Source organism: Salmo salar, chromosome 03, assembly GCF_965601325.2.
Source record: "Salmo salar chromosome 03, fSalSal1, whole genome shotgun sequence".
Taxonomy (NCBI): domain Eukaryota; kingdom Metazoa; phylum Chordata; class Actinopteri; order Salmoniformes; family Salmonidae; genus Salmo; species Salmo salar.
The window spans coordinates 100,337,285-100,342,500 of NC_138293.1; the positions used below are offsets into that span (position 1 = coordinate 100,337,285).

Genomic DNA, 5,216 nt, shown 5'->3' on the forward strand with positions numbered 1-5,216 from the left:
GTCAGTAAAGTCGCCACGTCAGTAAAGTCGCCACGTCAGTAAAGTCACCACGTCAGTAAAGTCAGTAAAGTTACCATGTCAGTAAAGTCGCCACATCAGTAAAGTCACCACGTCAGTAAAGTCGCCACGTCAGTAAAGTCAGTAAAGTCGCCACATCAGTAAAGTCAGTAAAGTCGCCACGTCAGTAAAGTCACCACGTCAGTAAAGTCAGTAAAGTCAGTAGTCACCACGTCAGTAAAGTCACCACGTCAGTAAAGTCAGTAAAGTCGCCACATCAGTAAAGTCAGTAAAGTCGCCACGTCAGTAAAGTCAGTAAAGTCGCCACATCAGTAAAGCCACCACGTCAGTAAAGTCGCCACATCAGTAAAGTCAGTAAAGTCGCCACGTCAGTAAAGTCGCCACATCAGTAAAGTCAGTAAAGTCGCCACGTCAGTAAAGTCACCACGTCAGTAAAGTCAGTAAAGTCGCCACGTCAGTAAAGTCGCCATGTCAGTAAAGTCGCCACATCAGTAAAGTCGCCACGTCAGTAAAGTCAGTAAAGTCAGTAAAGTCGCCACGTCAGTAAAGTCAGTAAAGTCAGTAAAGTCACCACGTCAGTAAAGTCACCACGTCAGTAAAGTCAGTAAAGTCGCCACGTCAGTAAAGTCACCATGTCAGTAAAGTCACCACGTCAGTAAAGTCACCACGTCAGTAAAGTCAGTAAAGTCACCACGTCAGTAAAGTCACCACGTCAGTAAAGTCACCACATCAGTAAAGGCAGTAAAGTCACCACGTCAGTAAAGTCACCACGTCAGTAAAGTCACCACTTCAGTAAAGTCGCACGTCAGTAAAGTCACCACGTCAGTAAAGTCACCATGTCAGTAAAGTCAGTAAAGTCGCCACGTCAGTAAAGTCACCACGTCAGTAAAGTCACCACGTCAGTAAAGTCAGTAAAGTCACCACGTCAGTAAAGTCACCACGTCAGTAAAGTCAGTAAAGTCGCCACATCAGTAAAGTCACCACGTCAGTAAAGTCACCACGTCAGTAAAGTCAGTAAAGTCACCATGTCAGTAAAGTCACCACGTCAGTAAAGTCACCACGTCAGTAAAGTCGCACGTCAGTAAAGTCACCATGTCAGTAAAGTCAGTAAAGTCGCCACGTCAGTAAAGTCACCACGTCAGTAAAGTCACCACGTCAGTAAAGTCAGTAAAGTCACCACGTCATTAAAGTCACCATGTCAGTAAAGTCGCCACGTCAGTAAAGTCACCACGTCAGTAAAGTCAGTAAAGTCGCCACGTCAGTAAAGTCACCACGTCAGTAAAGTGTTCTTTCTCTCTCCAATATTGAGAGCAGTGTTCTCTGTGTTAATATCTCTTCACTGTAACCCTGCTCAAACAATCAGCTATTATACAATTGTAAGTGATACCTTAGACCATATTCTAATTAAGATATTAGAAGATCTCTGTGTGTGTGTGTGTGTGTGGGTGTTTTGGTGAGTGGGTGGGTGAACTGATAAGTCCACAACATTTACACTAAGTAATAAACCAATCAAGAGTGTACTGTCATGTACACACCTGAATTACTACTGTCAACACTCAACACAACAATCTCTCTGTCAGCATGATAGCTCTCTACTGCTTTACCTGTTTTCTAATGCCCCCTATCCTTCTCTCTCGCTTTCTCTCTCTCTCTCTCTCTCTCTCTCTCTCTCTCTCTCTCTCTCTCTCATTCCCTCTCTCCCTGTCTCTCAGACTTCCAGCAGTGACAGTAGCAGCTGTTTAAATAAGGACAGTGTCTCGGTGAGTAACGGACAGATGTTCTACCTTTCTCTCTACCTTTCTCCCTGTCCTCTCTTTCTTTTTCATCTCCACTCCCTCGCTCCACTCCTCCACAGCTGTCTTCAAGGCAGCCGACCAAAGCAGGTAGAACTAGAGGAGCTTACACACACACACACACACACACACACACACACACACACACACACACACACACACACACACACACACACACACACACACACACACACACACACGCACGCACACGCAGTGGAGTGGTGAATAGCCGTGGTGTGTGTAGGATTTAAAGGATAATGTGAGTGTGTGCTTACATAACACTGTAACAATCTGTGTGGCTGTTATTAAAAAAAGGTTTGGTTTAAAAATCAGCCCTGTTCATTGACAAAATGTAGCGAATTGAAAAGAAAGCCTAGCTCTTCTCCGCAGGTGAGATTAAAGGAGAGGACAGAAGAGATGATGGAGGACAAGTGAGGCAGCAGGAGATTAAAGGAGAGGACAGAAGAGATGATGGAGGACAAGTGCAGCAGCAGGAGATTAAAGGAGAGGACAGAAGAGATGATGGAGGACAAGTGAGGCAGCAGGAGATTAAAGGAGAGGACAGAAGAGATGATGGAGGACAAGTGAGGCAGCAGGAGATTAAAGGAGAGGACAGAAGAGATGATGGAGGACAAGTGAGGCAGCAGGAGATTAAAGGAGAGGACAGAAGAGATAATGGAGGACAAGTGAGGCAGCAGGAGATTAAAGGAGAGGACAGAAGAGATAATGGAGGACAAGTGAGGCAGCAGGAGATTAAAGGAGAGGACAGAATAGATGATGGAGGATAAAATGTATACATCAGATACTACAGACTGGACATTTAACTTCCTGGATTCAACTAACACTTTTTCTCAGTGTGTTCAACCAACAGCATTTTATCTCTGTCTTTCTCTTTCTTAGTTTGTCTATTTCTCTGTGTCTTTTTTTCACCTTTTATATCTCCTTAAAGTGAAGGTGTTGTACGTTTACTGAGGCTCTGACAGAAAGAAAAGAAAGAGAAGATAATGTGTTTGAAACTTTGTATAAGTCTGAAGGTTAGGGTTGTGATGTAGAGACGGAAAACATATTCCTCTGGGTTCTCTCCTCCTTCTCCTCCTTCTCGTCATCCTCCTCCTCCTTGTCATCCTCCTCTATCATCTCTCCTCCTTTCTCATCCTCCTCCTCATTTTTCTCCTCCTCCATCTTCTCTTATCCTCCTCTTCCTCCTCCTCCATCTCATCAGTACTGAATCCTGCTTGAGACTCATGTTCCCTGCTCTGTGATTATAGAGGGTGTGATTATTCTGCCTGGTTTTGGGGTCTGTTGAAATCAAAGGCAAGTCAAAGCCAGAGGAGGAAAACAGAGATGGAGAGATATTGTTCTGATCAGAAACTTGATATATTGTGTTTAGCGAGAGAGAGAGAGAAACAGGGACTAGAATGTTGCATTGTGGTGTTTCTCTGTTACAGAGATATGTTGGAGCTGTCTGTTCTCCTCAGTAGGTCTTCTCTGTCTGAACTCTGTCATAATGGGAGCTGTCCGTGGTCTTGAAGTATATTCTCTGCCCCAACTCTGTCCATAACACTAAGATACGCTCTGAATGGACAGCTAGACACTAAGATACACTCTGAATGGACAGCTAGACACTAAGATACACTCTGAATGGACAGCTAGACACTAAGATACACTCTGAATGGACAGCTAGACACTAAGATACACTCTGAATGGACAGCTAGACAATAAGATACACTCTGAATGGACAGCTAGACAATAAGATACACTCTGAATGGACAGCTAGACACTAAGATACACTCTGAATGGACAGCTAGACAATAAGATACACTCTGAATGGACAGCTAGACACTAAGATACACTCTGAATGGACAGCTAGACACTAAGATACACTCTGAATGGACAGCTAGGCACTAAGATACACTCTGAATGGACAGCTAGACACTAAGATACACTCTGAATGGACAGCTAGACACTAAGATACACTCTGAATGGACAGCTAGACAATAAGATACACTCTGAATGGACAGCTAGGCACTAAGATACACTCTGAATGGACAGCTAGGCACTAAGATACACTCTGAATGGACAGCTAGACACTAAGATACACTCTGAATGGACAGCTAGACACTAAGATACACTCTGAATGGACAGCTAGACAATAAGATACACTCTGAATGGACAGCTAGGCACTAAGATACACTCTGAATGGACAGCTAGACACTAAGATACACTCTGAATGGACAGCTAGACACTAAGATACACTCTGAATGGAAAACTAGACAATAAGATACACTCTGAATGGACAGCTAGGCACTAAGATACACTCTGAATGGACAGCTAGACACTAAGATACACTCTGAATGGACAGCTAGACACTAAGATACACTCTGAATGGACAGCTAGACACTAAGATACACTCTGAATGGACAGCTAGACACTAAGATACACTCTGAATGGACAGCTAGACACTAAGATACACTCTGAATGGACAGCTAGACACTAAGATACACTCTGAATGGACAGCTAGACACTAAGATACACTCTGAATGGACAGCTAGACACTAAGATACACTCTGAATGGACAGCTAGACAATAAGATACACTCTGAATGGACAGCTAGACAATAAGATACACTCTGAATGGACAGCTAGACAATAAGATACACTCTGAATGGACAGCTAGACAATAAGATACACTCTGAATGGACAGCTAGACAATAAGATACACTCTGAATGGACAGCTAGACAATAAGATACACTCTGAATGGACAGCTAGACAATAAGATACACTCTGAATGGACAGATAGGCACTAAGATACACTCTGAATGGACAGCTAGACACTAAGATACACTCTACATGTGTAGCCGATATGAATAGCTAGCTAGCTGTGTATGTGCTAGTAGCCAGACAAGGATAGGCCCACAGAGATCCTATTAAATGACTGATATCTGAGTCTATGGACAGGCCGTTCTCTGCTCCTCACCCCTACCACCTCACTCTGCTGTGTTTCCCCCTGCTCACCAACAGATGGCGCCACATCACCATTCACAGCAGGCAGTATGCAGCATCCTCACCACTGGAGACTGCAGTTCCAAGGAATCTCACTTGTATTTCCTTGTGTCCTCACGTCCTCGCTTCTTTTACCAAATCCCATTGGAGGAGATGATCCAAGGGGGAAGGACCTCTGACCTTCTCCTCCAATGTTGTTTGAGAAGGAAATGACGAGAGGACAGAAGGAACACAATTAAGATTCCCCCTAGTCACATATAGGTTAGATAGACATAACATCTAGGACTAGCTTACCTCCTAACCCAAACCTAATGCAGTAATGTTGTGGTAGACAGGCAACCAGGATAATGCAGTAATGTTTAGAATTCATTTACATTTACATTTTAGTCATTTAGTAGACGC

The 5,216-nt window shown here is 43.7% G+C and overlaps 1 protein-coding gene across 1 annotated transcript in view; it reads left to right on the forward strand.

The window, feature by feature from the left end:
- Window positions 1-1,726: 1,726 nt before the first annotated feature.
- The window catches only part of LOC106601965 (RNA binding protein fox-1 homolog 1), a 365,104-nt gene continuing 361,614 nt past the window's right edge, over window positions 1,727-5,216 (forward strand). Inside the window, exon 1 of the mRNA XM_045715920.2 lies at window positions 1,727-1,778. The gene's annotated coding sequence lies outside the window, so the exon portion shown is untranslated. The remainder of the gene's footprint in view (window positions 1,779-5,216) is intronic.